This window comes from Pongo abelii, chromosome 1 (genome assembly GCF_028885655.2).
Source record: "Pongo abelii isolate AG06213 chromosome 1, NHGRI_mPonAbe1-v2.0_pri, whole genome shotgun sequence".
Taxonomy (NCBI): domain Eukaryota; kingdom Metazoa; phylum Chordata; class Mammalia; order Primates; family Hominidae; genus Pongo; species Pongo abelii.
Window position 1 is genome coordinate 144,404,203 of NC_071985.2, and position 17,447 is coordinate 144,421,649.

Genomic DNA, 17,447 nt, shown 5'->3' on the forward strand with positions numbered 1-17,447 from the left:
ATTTTCATATAAACTATGAGATTTTGGGGACAAGAAAATAGCATTGCTAGAAACTCACAGAGTAACGTTGTATGAACATGGTATCATTCTTACGGCATAATACGGCAAGTGCATTGGGACTGTGGAGGTCATAGCCCGGTTTTAGGTCGTCACAGGCTTCAGCACTGTATCTCTGTACCTGAAGTCTGTAGATTTCTGGGGAGGGGTTAGGCTGCATGGCAAAAGGTCCACAATTCCATAAGCACATGATATATTGTCAATGGGCAAAACAGTGTTTCCTGAATGAATGCACTACTTCCTTTCAAATATATATAGAGATTCTTATGACGAATAAATATGTTTATTGAAAGGATTACTGAATTTACTGTCATATGTGTCATTAAGTATTTTTTCAATTAACAGACACTAAAACATACCTATTTTTGTACAAATGTGGTGAATATGAAACCTTTTAAGGTTAAAAAGGTGTTTCCATACTCACAGAGGATTATTGGTGAGGGGTGGAGTTAGTGATATCTGGTGGTGGCAGCTCCTACTGATTAGCTCCATGAGTACTAGCTCTTCTTTACCATCTAACACACAAACATTGGTGACTGGCATTTAGCAAGTCAATTTGGAATGAATGAATAAGAGAATGAATTAATAGTTTTTGGGTTGAGAAATGTCTACCCCTTCTACTATTGCATTCTGACCCATTACATAGAATTCCATGTACAGGCCAGTCTCCATAAAAGCAAGAAAAAAGTTAAAAAAAAAAAAAAAGAAAAAGAAAAAGTCTACCACTTTTCATCCAGTTAGTACACAAATAGTGTGATAATTTATATCCCAATGGTACAGTCATGTGGACCAGAACCAGCCCCTATATTGGCAAGTGAACTTATTTCTACCCAGTGAGTCAGTTAAAATGGGAATAATAATTTAATTTAGTGTATTTCACTTGTGACTGTCACAATAAACCCTGATGTATGTATATTAGTTCCAAGAGAAAGATAATCCATGTCATTTGAACTTTCTTTCGCCAACTTTAAAATGTGGTTAGTAAAAAGTTTTGATTGAAAATAGAAAAACTCTGGTGAAATTTTCAAAAGGAGTAAATCATATCCTTGGGATAATTTCAATTAAACCATTTTCTATGAAGATGTGTCAGCTTTGGGTATGTCATGAGCCAGGTCTCTTCATATGCTTTCACACATAGGCCAAAGATTTGCTGCAAACTCTGTGAGTTAGATAAGTCTAGGCAGGTTTTTTCATTTCCCTTCTTCTTTACTTGTGGGACTGTCAACTCTCAGAAAATCTAGTGAGGCCCTAATTTATAAACATTCAATGTATCCTCATACTATTGAAGCATCATGGGAGGGGATATTAAGAGGAAGTAGAATCATGAAATTCAAAGAGAATTCCAAATGGTTCGAGATGAAAGGGAGCTTAGAGGTCATCATAGTCCAATCTGTTCATTTTACTGATGTAGCCGAAAATGTGAAGTGACTGGTACAACATTATGTTTCTAGTTAGTTGTAGAGTTGGGCCACCAAGACTTTTACCGTTTCAAAATCTCTACTTGCTCTGGTCCCCATTAAAAAAAAAATTTATGTGGATTTTGGCTCTGATGTCACCTCTTCCAACATTGGATGACTTAATAACTCTCTGTACCACTCCATTTGCCACTCTTTAGAGACTCTTTCTACCTGTGACAGGAAGCTGACCTTTAAGGAAAGCAGCAGAAAGCTCCATTGCCTTCTGGCTTCTGGTTGGGTTTGAGCAAAGGGAGACTTGGCAGGGTACTCTCAGAGGAGAGAGAGATCAATGCATTTATGACCCTCCACGCCCGGACTACAAGTCATTGGTGGCTGTGTTTGATACTGAAAACCAGAGTTCTTGTTGGAAGATCCTTTCCTTTAGCTATAGTTTTTTCTTTGTGTTCTGGTAACTGCTTCTTTCCCTCTCTACTGAGGCCTACGGGTAGTAGTGACTTTCCACTTTTACTCATTCTAAGGTGTTTTGCTTTCCCTTACTCGTTTACCTAAATACTGTCCACACATTTTACAAAGTCCCTTTATTAAACTCTCATCAATTAACTCATTGAGTATAAAATCTGTTTCCTGCTTGAACACCAATTGATATACTCCATCCTCTGTTACCTTAATTTTTTTCCTTCATAGCACAAATTACAAGCTATACTCAGCTTGTAAAAATGTGTTTGCTTATTTATTACCTGGCATTCCTGACCACAATGTGTTTCCATGGCTCAGTGCAGTGCCTGACACATGGTAGATACTCAGTACATGTTTGTTAACTGAATGGTTCCAGACATACAAACTTGCAGTTCAAAATTCTTTCTATACATCACAATGAGAATAACTCTGTAGAACTTTTAAGGGATGAATCTGCCTAAAGGGAAATTTTAATTCATTTCAACGTCAAATATAAACTGTATAGGCTTTTGTGGGTTAGTAGTTGCTATTTAATATATTGTTTCTATGGTAAAATGTACTCCAGATCAACCCATTTTTTCCCATTAGATTATAGTTTCATGAAGGCAGAAAACAGATGTATCTTCTCCATGGTTGTATGCTGAAAGCTTTGCACACTGCCTGGCACAGAGGTAAATTCTTCTTTGTGCTGAAGACCAAGCTGAATACTAGTGACTTGGAGATGTATGAGGCAGGATCTCTCTCTTTGAGTGGCTCATAGTCTTATGGAAGATATTGACACACAAACAAGAATGGCAATGTAAGGCAATAGGTGATACAATGGAGGTTACGAGAAAGTGTTTTGGCCTTATAGAGAAAGGAGAGAAGCCAGGGAACTCTTGACAGACGATCTGGGTGAAGGGGGTGTGGGGTGGTCTTCCAGGACTTTCCTTTTCTGAAACAGCTTATTCAGGGGTGTAAGTTCAAAACTAACAGATTCTGAAATAAAATGTTTATCACCCAGTCCATTTAGAGCTGAGTATTTCATGTAAAACACAACTTTCCTGCTTGTTGACATTGGCTTTCTATTTTCCTTCTTTTATCCTTTTATTCAGGAAAAAAAAGTAAAAGAAGTAAAAATGACTTTTGAATCTGGATTTTCTGAGTGTCAAAAAGATAGTAAATTCTGTTTAAAAGATGATAAACTGATTATCCAAGTGTACTCTTTTAAAGCATCATGAAACTTAGCTGAAATTGACTGCAGGAAAAAAAGGAAATAAAAACTTGTTATATTCCCCACCAGAGGGAGACAATTTTTTTCCTTTTGACTTTCAAAACCTAAATTCTGATTAATGCAGATTTGAAGAGTACAATACAAGGTTTACCGGAGCTGATTAATACCCAGGGGGAAAAAACAAACTTACAGTCTAATTTGTTTACTTTTGTCTTTTAATATCAAATTATTTTCGAGATCTAAATTCTGTTCTGCCAGCACAGTAAATGCTACTTAACATGCATGGAACTTTAAGAGCTACTTGTTATTTCAGTGTCGACTTTATCTCTAATTATATTAGTATGGATTCAGATAGGACACTGATAATATAACAACATAGAATAATTTAGCATTAATTATTTTTTATAGTAAGACATTTACAAATCAACCCTAAACTAAGAGAGACAAGGGGTACGGTGGTGGTGGAGAAAAAAGTGATAACAGTATCTCTTTCTATTGGCAAGACTGTAGCTATCGGAATAAACTGAAACCAAGTCAGCCAATTTTCAATATGCCGCAACTCTACAAAATTTAAGAAAGAAATTAGCTTACAGTAGTTGCTAATTTAGGAAAAATGGTACATGAGCAATAGTTCCTTTCTATGACATATCTGTACTTAGTATAATTAAACATTTTATCAGAAATATAGAAAATTGTCTAGAGATTTATAGTGTAAGACCTACTGTACTTTAAAAAAAGTCCAATTTCATGCCCAATTTAATAGATACAGTGTTAGATCTACATGTCCAGTGTAATTACTTGGACATTTCATTCTTCTCTATGGTTCTTTTTAGAAACCAGTTCAGATCTGACTTTGTGTAAATGCTTTTTAAATTACTGTGAATCATTTTACAAATCCAATTAGTGCACAGTCAAATCGCCTCAGCTCACCTCATTTGACACAGGGTGCTGCTGAAGTAGCTTTACTGCTTATTATGATTCCTATTTACTTATTCTTTGTCATTTTCAGAATATGTACAACAAAAATATGGAATAATTCTCAGAAGCTCACATTTAAACATGGGATAATGTGGAGGCATCAGGTAAAATACTTGTCTGGTTAGGAGCATGAGTTTCTTGTCATAATTCAGTGGCGGTAAATGGATGCTTTGGAAAAGCACGAAGTGTCACTTAAGTTTCACTTGCCTGAGGTATCATTTAATCAGCAAGCGCAGTTAATAATTTTGCTTTTCTATTTGTCAAGATCTCAATATTTTTTCAATATGAAGTCTGCTCCAGTGTACTTTACATGACACTTTATAATTAGTGGTACTTGAGAATTTGGCAGTTTTAAAAATTCATACAACATTCTTAGTTACAATTTATAAATGATTTTAAAGTATAATTAACATTCATCTTTACAAGTTATATGCAAACAAATATGCAAATTTATAAATAAATATGCAAACATATAAAATGTTTTTGAATTAAGTAGTCCTTAACATTTTTAATGAAATCAATATTTTATTCATATTTTGCACACAATTTTGAGTACTTACTGATTTGGGGGGGTCTACAGCATATATGCTTTTGCATATTGTAACCTCTAACTACCAGCAACAGGAAGGAAATGAAAATGAAATTTTTTTTTCTTTTTTGGACATGAAAACCAAAGACTAATTTAGTAGACAAATCCAGTAGGTGCTGTTGAGTGGATTATTGATGCAATTAAAATGGTCTTTTGCTCCTTGAACTGTTAACCTTATAAGGAACTTCTACTTCCTTAGATGACACAAAACTCTTGCGGATCTCAAGAAGACAAAGTGGAGGGCATCAACAAACTGCCCCCTACTTTCTTGTGTGGCTATAAAGGCCAGCACACTGAGTTGGTAGCTGTGGATTTTTAACATATTAAAGTCTGAAAGCAGAAGAAAGCAGGGTTCAGTATAAAATGAACAAATAATTACTGGGAAAATGCACCTTAGATGGAGAAGTCGCTATACAAGAGTACAGATTCAAAGTTTAGTTATTATGATTTTAAAAACAATCTCTTCTAAAAAGTTAACTGATTCAAGATCTTAGTTCACTCATTCAACAAAAGCTCATCTTTTTAGGCTCAGTTTCCGTTCTTCCTCTGCAAGGAAGATTTCTCACTAGCAGAGACCTCTGTCTCTGAAATCATGTTGCATTGTAAGTTAACCAGGCAATGATTTTTATGTGCCCACCATGGGCAAGGAATACATTCATTGCTAGCAGGGGTACAAAGAAGTATCAGAAATAATTAACTAGCATCACACAGTTTAGCTGTAAAATGTTCTCCAATTTTTACAGGTATGCATGCTTTATTATCATTTTCAAATGACAAAATTCTTGAGGGAAAAACTTCATTTATACAAGGGATAATGAGAAGAATTTGTTTTTTGAGTGGCATCTCTGATGAATTAGTAGTTGCTCACTGGTATGCTCTGTAAAGAATGATCTGAGGCTGTGGCATTAGCAGTACCAGCATTGCCATGTTTTTGTTATTCCTGCACAACTTACAATCTTTTTAAAAGAAATAGCATTTCTTTTACTAGAGGATGAGGGCTTCATGATCCATTTAATTTCCCCATTGTAACTGCTAGAAATTCAGCAGAGAGTTTTGACATAAATTTCTTCTCTTTTATTGCTTGACTTTTTTTCTTTTATTTTGTATGTCACGTTACTGTACTATAGTTTGTTTTTGACAGCTGGTTGCTTTAAGTCTTTTTGAAAGAAACAAATCATTGCATATACTTACTTCTTCCTATAAGTTTTATCGTGCTTAGCATAGGTCCAGGACCCTAAAGAGGCATAGAATAAATGCACTTTGCATGGAGAACACTGAACTTGATGCTATGGAGGTCCCGTATGGTAGGTGCACAACGATGCATGAATGAGTAAGTGAATGAATGAATGAGTTCAGAGGGAATTTAAACCATGAGAAAAATTATGATGGTTTGTGACTTATCAAGGAGAGCATCTGATGAATCTTTTAAGGCTGATGCCTTAAAAAAGGCATAGAATGATGATTGGAAGAGAAGGAAATGGCTTAGAGGAGAATAGAGGTTTAGCAAGAAGAATGTAGAAGGACAGGAACCATCATGTAATAATATTTGACTCCTCTCCATGGGCCTATTTGCTTGTGTGGAATGTAAAATTTCAGGGAACAGAAATTTTTAAACATTAATTTGGAACACATTAGTGTGGCCTTCCACAGAGTATGCCAGAGTGTTTTTAGATTGTTTGAAGATGAAGATGATCCTCTTACCTACATTATTTCAAGTTCAAAAATTAAAAATTATAGGGCATGATAATTTCAACTTTTAGATTTAGGGTAAAATAATTCATTTAGATGCATCACAAATTAATCTTCCCTCATAGAATCAGAATAAGCAATTGAAATTCTGTTTTGCAGCAAGCTGCTCCATAATGTCTGTGGGGACTGGTTTTGTTTATTTGCTGCTATAAGATAGTCTTAGGTAAACAACATACAGCTATATCTATGTGCATCTGGGTAGGCTGAAACATTTTTATTATGCAACTTAAAAATGAAAAAGCCAAATCTGCTGCACTTAACAAAACAGCTAAATCCCATTCAGTGTAAAACAAACCCCTACCACCTTCTTGTCAAGTAACCTTGGCCTTTAAAGACCATCCCCACACAATCAGTCCCTTCCATATGCGTTTCATTCTTCCCATAATCTAGGATTTTTTTCCTCGACGTTTTGTTTCTCTGGGCTGAATTTCATCTCAGTTGATTGCCCAATTCACTTTTCATTCACTCATAATTGTTTTTTGAATTGTCTTAAATTCTCAAATGGATTATGACAATTTGAAAATTAACAATGGCGCCTTAATTGCATGGGGCTGTGTGATCCACAAAACCCTGTTGGCTGACGTTTTTACCCCCACCTGTAATTTTTTTTTTTTAAACCAAATGTGAAAAGGTAGAAACACATATAAGCATAAAACACATGTGGTTGTGATTTACAAAAATTGTTGACTTTCCAGTATTTGGAAATTAACCACAGACACTTGCAAAACCATTTTACAAAAGATATTATTTTAAAAATTCAATTGGATTTTCTTTCTCTCAAAGTTAGCTTCTTTTGTGGAAGCAGCAACATATGCAAGCAGGGCAACATTTTCTGGATGTGTATGGAAATTAAGATTCAGGAAAAATAATCATTATTCTTTAATTAAGTAACTTTGGCTGGGCTCTCAATGGAGCTTGGCAATCCTCTCACTTGTCCCCAAAGGACTTCCTCTAGAATTCCTCTTGAGGCAGCTGTTTGAAACCTTTAAACTTATGCCATTCTTCTCATGCCCCTCACTCTCAGCCTTTACCCTTACTTCATAATTTACAGAGACTATAGCAGCTCCAAGCTATCTCCTTGGACTTTCTTTGCTTCCACCTACAGACTCGCCTACAGAAGCACCCCTGTTTTTCTTTTTTTCTTTGAGATAGAGTTTTGCTCTTGTTGCCCAGGCTGGGGTGCAATGGCGCAATCTTGGCTCCATCTCCCTGGTTCAAGCGATTCTCCTGTCTGAGCCTCCCGAGTAGCTGGGATTATAGGCATGCGCCAACACACCCTGTTAATTTTTGTATTTTTAGTAGAGATGGGGTTTCACCATGTTGGCCAGGCTGGTCTTGAACTCCTGACCTCAACTGATCTGCCAGCCTCAGCCTCCCAAAGTGCTGGGATTACAGGTGTGAGCCACTGTGCCTGGCCAAGAAGCACACATCTTTTAATATTTCTTCTTCAGTCTTAAAGTAAGAGGGTTTTTCTTTCATCCCAGTATTAACTTTTTGGGTTCATTGGATTCTATCTCTTCTGACCTCCTCCCTAGATGTAAATTTTTTTTCTTTCTCTTGTCTCTGATTCCCTCTCTTCAGCCTACAGACACGATCAAATCTAATCTTCCCCATCTCCTATTGCTTTAACTTCCTCCCAACTCTTATCTACCTTGGCCCTTTGTGTGCAGCCAGCCCTCTTTTACTTACCATCCTCCTCCCCACTCACCGTGCATTGGGAGTTAGTAAAAGAAGGCCACACCTATTCCAGGTAATCACCTAGGAGCTCATGTCCTGTCGTTTTCTTTTCTCTCCTAGCTCATAATCTTTGTTCTCTATTGCTTGGTTTTTCACCCTGCCTTCAGAGAGCTGTTTCTGGATACTCAATTTTTGGTTTTATGGTTTCCTTGATTGTAGCTTTCACATACTCCTCATTTAAACTATGTCTCAACCTTGGTTTTTGGGCCCAAGTGTGGCCCTTTCTGCCAGGAAATGGAGTTTTAGACATTTTTCTGAACTATGAAGCCTTTTAAAGTTGTGGTTTGGAGTACGCTTTCTGTTCTCTACAAAAGCACTGTCCCTGTTTCCTCAGCTCCCACTCACTTCTTATCCAATTGAAGCTGGTCTTGCTAAGATGACTAATAAGTCCTCTTTGACCCCTACAAGCAAGATGACTTCCTAATGCTAGATCCAATAGCCCATTGGCCAACACTAGGCCAAGTGGCCCATTTCCAATTTTCAATATTGTCTCGTCTTTTAACACTATCAACTTCTTCTGACTTTTTGATATTTTCCAGTTGTTGGCTTCCAGCACACCTATCAGTATGCATATTTTTACTGATTATCTACTACTCCGATTCTTGAGATACAAAGGGGAGTGGAACATGGTCTCTGCCCCCACAGATATTACAATGTAGGGTAGAAGAAAGACAAGTAAATAGGCAAATACAATTCATGATGTAAAGTCTACACATAGAAAATACTCACTCCAATGCTTGTGGGGGTCGAAGAGGACTTACTTCTAGACAGAAGCTTGAGGGATGATTAGGAACAGTCTAGGTCATGTGGGGCCAAGGGTGAGAGTTCCAGGAAGAAGGAGCAATTCTACCAAAATTCGAAGGAGAGAGGACAGGAATGTTCAGATAACTTCAAGGAGTTCAGTGTGATTGGAGCACAGGGGTTAGGGTGTGTATTGTAAGAAATGGGCTGGACAGGAAGCAGGGACCAGGTCATGGAAGGCCACATGAGCCATTTTTAAAGAGTTTGGAAATTGTATAAAGGCAATGAGAAACTACTGAAAAATGTTAATATTATACAGCGGAGTAACATCATCACAGTCATATTCTGGAAATATCACTCTGGTTGCTGTGATAATGAATTTGGTGATGGTAAGAGTGGTGGCAGGAAGTTGGGTTAAAAGGCTGTGGCAGAAATCTAGGCAAGATGGCCTTGGTCTGATCCCATAGAGTGGTAATATGGATATATAGAGGTAAAAATAAGTGGTGGGTTTTAGTGATATGAAAGAATAATAATGGAAAAGACTTGGTAATGGATTGAGCTATCCTTTTCAATTATCTTCAGTTCCTTTGTATCCCATCGTGGCACACTTACCCATAAAAATGATAGCATTTCTCACATTTTATGTTATTTTTCTGCTATAGTATAGGGTCTATAACTAGGACTCTATTTGATTAATCTCTATCTCCATTGCTCAGCTTGATGTTTTGTGGATAACAGATAAACAATCAAGGCTGGTTGACTGAGTGACTCAACTTCCCTGGGTAATGTTTGATATTAATTTTTAGCATATACCTCTGTCAGATTATCTTCCCCACCCCTCTCACCCTTCCATTCATTATAGAACCATAAAGAATGCTTCCCAGTTTGAACATTAAAAAAATACCCTGCAAGTAAAAATTTATTCTTATGTTTAAACTCTTTATAAATATTTATTTTTAATGATGTGAAGCCAGATACTCTATCATTCCCTTTATTAGCTTTCTATTGCTGCTGTAAAAATTACCACAAACTTAGAGGCTTAAAGCAACACAAACTTATTATTTCACAGTTTCTACAGATGAAAAGTCCAGGATGGCTTGACTGGGTTCTATGTTCAGTGTATCACAAAGCTGAAATCAAGATATTGGCTGAGCTAGGCTCTTATATGGAAGCTCTGGGAAGATTCCATTCCAAGGTTGTTTGGTTGTTGGCAAAATTTAGTTCCTTGCAGTTGTAGGATGGAAGTCCCTCTGTCCTTGCTGGCTGTCAACTGGGGGCTGCTGATAGCTGCTAAAGACCACTCAAATTTCTCTTCACCTGGCCTCCTCCCTCTTCAAACCAGCCATGGCAAGTCTAGTTTTGATTCTCTTAGATTTCACCCTTTGACTATGCTCTCAGATTTTTAGGACTTATATGATTACATTGGGACCACTGGTATAATCCAGGGTGATCTCCTAATTTTAGGGTCAACTGATTAGCAACCTAAATTACATCTACAAATCTCCTTTTGCCAGGTGATGTAATATATTTATGGGCATGATATTTTGTCATATTCATAGTCTGGCGATTAGAATTGGACATTTTAGAAATTCTATTTAATACATTCCTATTTTAAATTGGGAAAAGTTATATAATAAATTAGACACCACTATAATGTCATATTGTAAATTAATCAGTAGTGTTGGGCATAACTTTTTCCAGAAAGTGTCCTATAATTTTATCTTATATCTTTCATTTGTTACGTACTGAAGTTTTAGATTTGTTTTTTAACCTTACCACCCTTCTACCCAAACCTACTATGTTGAATGGGGAAAGGATCAGTCTTCAGTAGCCAAGATGCCCAGATAATAATGTCCCAATGATGCAAAATATACGTATATAATTTTATGACCAGAAACAATTATAGAGACAGATTTTTAGCTCTGAGGGAGAGAGGAGGCAGTGTGAACCTGTTGTAATCATACAAAGCACTTATGATTTCTGATCCTGAGGAATGGAGAATCAAAACTTTTCATTTTGGATAATCAAAATTCCTTGATAGCCCCCATATTCAGATATGACTTTTTATTTATTTAATACATATTTAATGAGCATCTGTCAGGTTCTCAGACACTATTCTGTGCACTAGGAATAGGATGTTGGATAAGGCATGCCAGGTTCCTGTCTTCTTGGAACTTCTTGTTGCTGTGTACTTTGGCAGACAAAGGAGTAAAATGGCAAAAAGAGGAGAGATGGGGGTGGTGATCTCTTCTCGTATGAACCAAATGCTCTTCTCATATGCTCAGAGAGCTTCAGATACCAATTTTTCTCTTTTCCTGAAAGGCAGCTCATATAGTTTGGATGTTTGCCCCACCATATCTCCTGTTGAAATGTAATCCCTAAGGTTGGAGGTGGAGCAGATCATGGGGCAGAGGTTTGGATCATGGGGCAGATCCTTAATGAATGGCTCAAGGCCATCCCTTTGGTAATGAGCGAGTTCACGCAAAAGCCATTTGTTTAAAAGAGCCTGGCCCCCTCCTCTCTCTCTTGCTCCTTCTCTTGCCATGCGATGTGTCTGCTCTCCTTTCACCTTCTGCCATGACTGTAAGCTTCCTGAGGCCAGAAGCTGAGCAGATGCTCATGCCACACCTGTACACCCTATAGAACCAGGAGCCAATTAAAAGTCTTTATAAATTGCTCAGCCTCAGGTATTTCTTTATAGCAACACAAGAACGGCCTAACACAGCAGACTTGGAGGGCTGAAGGAGAGACTCCACAGGGGAGATGGCCTTGACCAATATGACTCAGCAGGGGTGTAGGTCATAGAGACAGATAGAGTTGGAAAAATACTCTGATTAAACATTAGTGAGTTTTCTTTTTTTCAAAAAGTTTAGCATAAGGAAAAAAAATGCCTAAAGAAAAAGTTTCAAGGATGACTTCAAAAATTCAACTGACAAAGTACCAGTTTGTTGTGTAGAATATTGGGAACATTTGGTGACACAAGAAATAGTTAATGGTTCTTTGCTTTTGTATTATCACCTTGTTTGGTGTACTGAGGCCCTGATGAGTTCCCAAAGAATATCAGGATGTGAATACAAATTGCCAATCTTGTAAAATCAGTTTACCGTCAAATAAAAAAAATCCGGACTTGTCTTTCTTTCATACAATGCTCAGAACACCAACGCCATTGAGCTTGTTTGAGAATAAAGATGAGGAAATTGTCAGTCATTAGGTATAGCACTAGCAAATGAAAACAATATTTGAGAGACCATTTATTACCAATTTCAATTCAGCTTCATTTGTGGATACAAACATATTGTGAGTATTTATCCATTTCTTCTTATTTTTTAGAGAAACAGAAACAGAAACGAAGATATCCATGACACCTAATGTTATAAGGAGAAGAAAGCACTTGTAATCACAAGGGTACTGAGAAAAGGTAACAGACAAATTTACATTTGTGGAACCAGGAATCTTTCTGATGACTTTCAGAAAGAGTGGACATACAAATAAAAATCAACCTTCTTTTTGGTGAGGATTTGACCCTGGTTCCATATTAACCCAAGAGCTCATAAGTACAAACCTGGAGTCCAGTTTTTATGCAGATATAACAACTTTGCTTATACCTTGAATTACTTGTATGAAGTGGGGAAAATTTTTTACTCTCTCTGAACCCATAATTTAAAAAAATTAATAAACCCACTTCCTAGAATTTTATGAATATGAAATATTGCATGAACTACCTAGTATGTTATTGAGCACATGGTTTGTGTTTAATATGTGGAAGCTAGTATTGCTATTATTGTTGTTGTTATAAACAATAGCACTTCTATCTACATAATTCTCAAACTTTCCTCCTGAATCTCAAGATACTTTAGTGCATTAATTATTATTAACTTCAATGCACAGATTGAGAAATTGGCAAAAAATATGCAAGCCACAGAGTGGAGAAAGAAAATTCCAGTTGTCCGTATTCCTTGTCATGTAATTTGCCACTGTAATTAGATCTACATGATGATGACCTTTAGGGGACTGCCTCTGAGTGCTGAATTGTTCAATTCATTAGAGTGGCACCATCAAAATGACCTGATAATGTTAACACAATTGTCCTTGTACCAAGCAGAAGAGTACTTTCATTCCTTTTCTGCCTGTATTTCCAGGACTACACATGCCCAGCAAAAAGCAGAAGCAGTGAATGAACAATTATTTGGGATGATGCTAATGGCTGATGTCTCAGAGGAGGCAAGCACCCTTTCCCAGACAACCCAGTTTCTTGACTCTCAGCCTTCTTTGGTTTAACTTTGGATTGTTAACCCTTTACTGCCTGAAACCTTGTCTAACTCCCTGTGCCTTTGGAGTACGAAGTTCCCAGTGTATCATCTGCATTGATTTTGGTTCCTGTTTCACAAGCTGTGCATCACAGACCTTTATCTTGCAATTATCCATGGTCCGGATGACCAACTTCAGCCTTAAAACCAGGAGCAGACTTTTCCAATCAACTTTTGCAAATTCAAGGGGAAAGAAAGAAAAGAACCATGTAGGCTCTTGGAAGTTACTTCTCTTAGGGAAAAAGGAAGGATATAGCTTGATATTTTTACTGCAGTCTCCCCAAACCTCCCACCCATCATGCTGCCAACATCATTATTAATCTGTACCTTCTCTGGAATTTTACGGGCATGTTGAATTCATTGTCAGCTCCAGAAAAGAGCAAAGCATGGTGTGGACAATTTAAAACCACATTCAGTTGCTTTATTTTGGCCAAAAGTTTAAACATTTTTGTCCTTTATTATATTTTTTAGCTTGTTAAGCCATTTGCAGAACTACTGCTATAGATTAAAGCTGACAGGTCTGAGCACATAGTATAATTGTGTGATGCACACATGTGTGTATTCCCTTCCCTACACACACACACACACACATTCCATCAGCATGTCAGATTTATGGAATTTGGAATGTTTCTTTCTCTAGAGAATGGTATAACATTTACATAAAATATCAGCTTACATTTTGTGAAATTTGACAAATTACTCATAAATCTCTCTTTCTCCCTTAATCTGTTCTTGACATGCCCCCAAAAGTTTTGAGATGGCCTTAGTGATACATCTTATACTCATGTCAAGTATTTTGTTGACATCAATAGGAGTTTTACTCATGTAAAAACCCCTGGATTGGGTTACCAGACACATGAAGCAGACAAGAAGCATTCAAAAGTTGCCAGTGAATAAGAAGTGTCAAATAAGTGTCCACCACAAGAGCAAATATCCCTGGGTATCCATTAACTTCAATAAACAGAACATATTTGGCAGTGTGCTGTTTGACATGGATTTACAAAGGAGTTTGCCAAATCATTTTTTTCTTTCTCTCTGTGAAATGTCAGTGAAAGAAAAAATAGGGGGATGGTGGTCCCATTATTGGATAATTTCTATAATATTGTATAAGAAAGATAGGTTATTTGATATTCAAGATATGTATAGTGCACAGAGGCACCAATTTGGTGGGGAATTGATGACTCTTTCACCAGTCTTCTAAGCACTGGCTTTTACAAAGCCAGTCCTATGACTTACGGCCCCATTCTTGAGTAAAACACATTGGTTCAATATCTCTTGATTGGTATCTTAAAAAATTGTTTAAAACAAATGTTCTTCTATTTCTGTTTTAGCATTTACTTTTGTTTGCATATGACTAAGGCTGTTTCTTTTTGGTAAATTTAATTTGGTATAGTTTGGCCCCCAACACTGAAAGAATGCCATCCTCTGAGATAGGGCTGCCAACTATGGCAAGTAGCATTGCAAAGTATATAAATTTGCTCTATATACTTTTCAGACTTCTCAGATGCAGTCACTGACATTTGGCCTGATCTAGGAAACCCTGGGGATTAGAAAAACACAAAGCATACTACTGTACTGACATGCAAAATGTCTTATAATCTGTCTTTATCTTTCATGGCTGCAGTGGTCTGGATAAATTAGACCAAATTGGGCTAAACACTGTCCTTGGCTACACTCACGTAGCTGTTTTCAACGGCTAATAGGAGCTGTGTGTGCACATCCAAGGACAGGATTTGGCCCCCTTTGTCTTTGCACAAGCAGTTGCTTTAGTTGATATGATTATTCCTGAATGACTGTTTTATAAGCAGTGTTTTTGCCCAGTTTAAATCTTTTTTCACTTTTTTCTTCATAGTCAAGACATTTATGAATATGGAAACGTGTAACCTAAAATCTTCGGTTTCCGGAAAAATAAAAATCTCCCTAATAAAACCTGTGAAAATTGCAAATGAACTGGGAAAGAGGTAAAGCAAGTCATATAAATGTTGGCAAAAACACAAGTAACACTGAGAAGACATGTTAACACTCATTAATGGTTAACAATCTGATTAAAATTTTTACAGCACGTTGATCCTTGGCCTTTCAAAAGGGAATCTGTCATTAAATAATATTTTCAAGGAAAATACATGTCACCAAATACATTTATTTATTCAGATGCCAAAAAGCTGAAATAAACTCTCAATGTAACTCCACCTTCTTCCCTCAAAAAATTATTACATAAATCTCACTATTTTCCAGAGGATAAACCTTTTGAAATAGAAGAGAACCAGTCTGACAGAAAAGTTTTTATTACTGAAAATTGCAACCTTGGCTTATCTTTGAATTTTCTCCTAGAAAACAATAAATACAATCAGCGCCTTAAGGTTTTGGAAGGGACTTCTTGCATAAATCAATACATGATATGAATAAAAAGGAAGACACTATAATTTCTTGACTTTTTGAGGCATTGGCAAGGATTAGCTCATTTCCTTTGTGCTTTGAGCAAATCTTATTTATAGTTCCTTATTGCCCATTCGCTGAAGATGATCAATTTAAGAATGTATTTAATTATACATTGGAACAGGGACTTTCAAAAGTTCATAAGTATATACATTATCCATGCCAATATATAAATAATTGCAAGTTAAATATTTTCACTTTTCGTGGGGTCATAATCCTTTATTTAGTAATTTGAGCAAAATAATCCCACTGAGTTCTTTGGTCAATAATTTGTCTAAGATAGTGGACTTTTTTTTTACTACCTGCCAATGTGAACAGGTTCCAGGTATTTGAGATCTGTCATATCTTTGCTTGAAACATTTTGAATACCAACTCCAAAAACTCGACATTAATAAAACATTAAAGTTCCAACTTATGCCCATAGAAGTCAAGAAATACAGAGTTAAGGTCGACCCAGGTCTCTTAACTCTGTTCTCCTGCATGCATGCATGGGTGATGGGGCAGCAGTGTGAACTGTTGCTTAAATCAGTCTTCCTGCATAATCTGAAAATGTAATTGAATTAGTGTATAAAGTATTTACATACCCTGCAGTAGAGAGCCCCACACACTATATTATCCACATCTCCTCTCAGGGCCCTCGTTTTAACTCCTCACTGCAGTGTTCCTGCGAGGCTTCCTCAAACATTTGGAAATTGGACTTGCAAATACAATTTCCCTTCTTTTATGAGGCTTCAAGATGAGTGATGCACACTCAGCTTTCCCAGTTGCTTTCAGCTCCTGGCCAGGCAGATAGAGTTTGAGTAACATTCTTCCTTTTGGTTAATATCCTCAGGGTTTGCTAGGTATTAGACAATGTCATTCTGTGGCTAAGGATTATTTTATGCTGTAATTCAACCGGATGCATGACTGCTTGCCATGTTAATATGAAAATTAAAAACATCAGATTGAATTTAGAAACATAGTCGTATAGCAGACTTTGGCTTCAGGTAGATCTATGTTCCCACTGGGTCCTTACTCTGCCACATAAGTTAGTTAAGATTTCCAAATCGCTGTTTTTTTCCTCTGTAAGATGGGGATAATAATCGTCCTCAAGATTCTTTTGATTCAATGAGATTGTGAGAATTTAAAGAGAAATGTGTATAAAGTGCTTGGTATATAGTAAGCACTTAATAAATGTTTGCTGTTATTATTAGCACTCATTTTGGTAGGAAATAATAACATATTGCTTCAATTCATTTTTTTTCTTTCATCTGTCATAGAGAATGGGACAGGGGACTTCAGTAGAATTTGAATGTTCAGAAATGTTAAAAATGGAGTTGAACAATAACCATAAAAAGAATACTCATCCTCATCCATAGTTCAAGAAATGTGCAGAAATATCATTTTTCGTCATTCAGATTGGCAAAGATGAAAAAGAATGGTAACATCCAGTGCTGAGTATGAAGAAATAGGCTTTCTCATACACTGTTATAGTACTAGTGAACTAGTGTGTCATCTTAAATGGCAGTCTGGCAATGAGTATAAAAATTTAAAACATGCATCTTGTTTGACTCAGCAATTCTACTCTTAGAAATTTATCTTAAGAAAATAATCAAGTAAGTGTTCAAGAATAGTCATGAAAGTCCTACAGAAAATTGGGAAGAGTTAAATGTTAATATGGGACTGTTAAACTGCAGTGCAATCAGACAATGGATACTATAAAACCATTAAAAATGAATGAGCTTTACACATGTAATAGGTTGAATTGAGTAGTCATAAATTGTAGG

The 17,447-nt window shown here is 36.6% G+C and overlaps 1 long non-coding RNA gene across 2 annotated transcripts in view; it reads left to right on the forward strand.

Annotated features, from left to right (window-relative positions):
• LOC100938048 (uncharacterized) overlaps window positions 1-14,223 on the forward strand; it is a 162,748-nt gene extending 148,525 nt beyond the window's left edge. For both annotated transcript variants that reach the window (XR_010135515.1, XR_010135516.1), the window contains 2 exons: window positions 12,269-12,356; window positions 13,078-14,223. This is a non-coding gene — a long non-coding RNA (uncharacterized LOC100938048). The remainder of the gene's footprint in view (window positions 1-12,268; window positions 12,357-13,077) is intronic.
• Window positions 14,224-17,447: the final 3,224 nt, after the last annotated feature.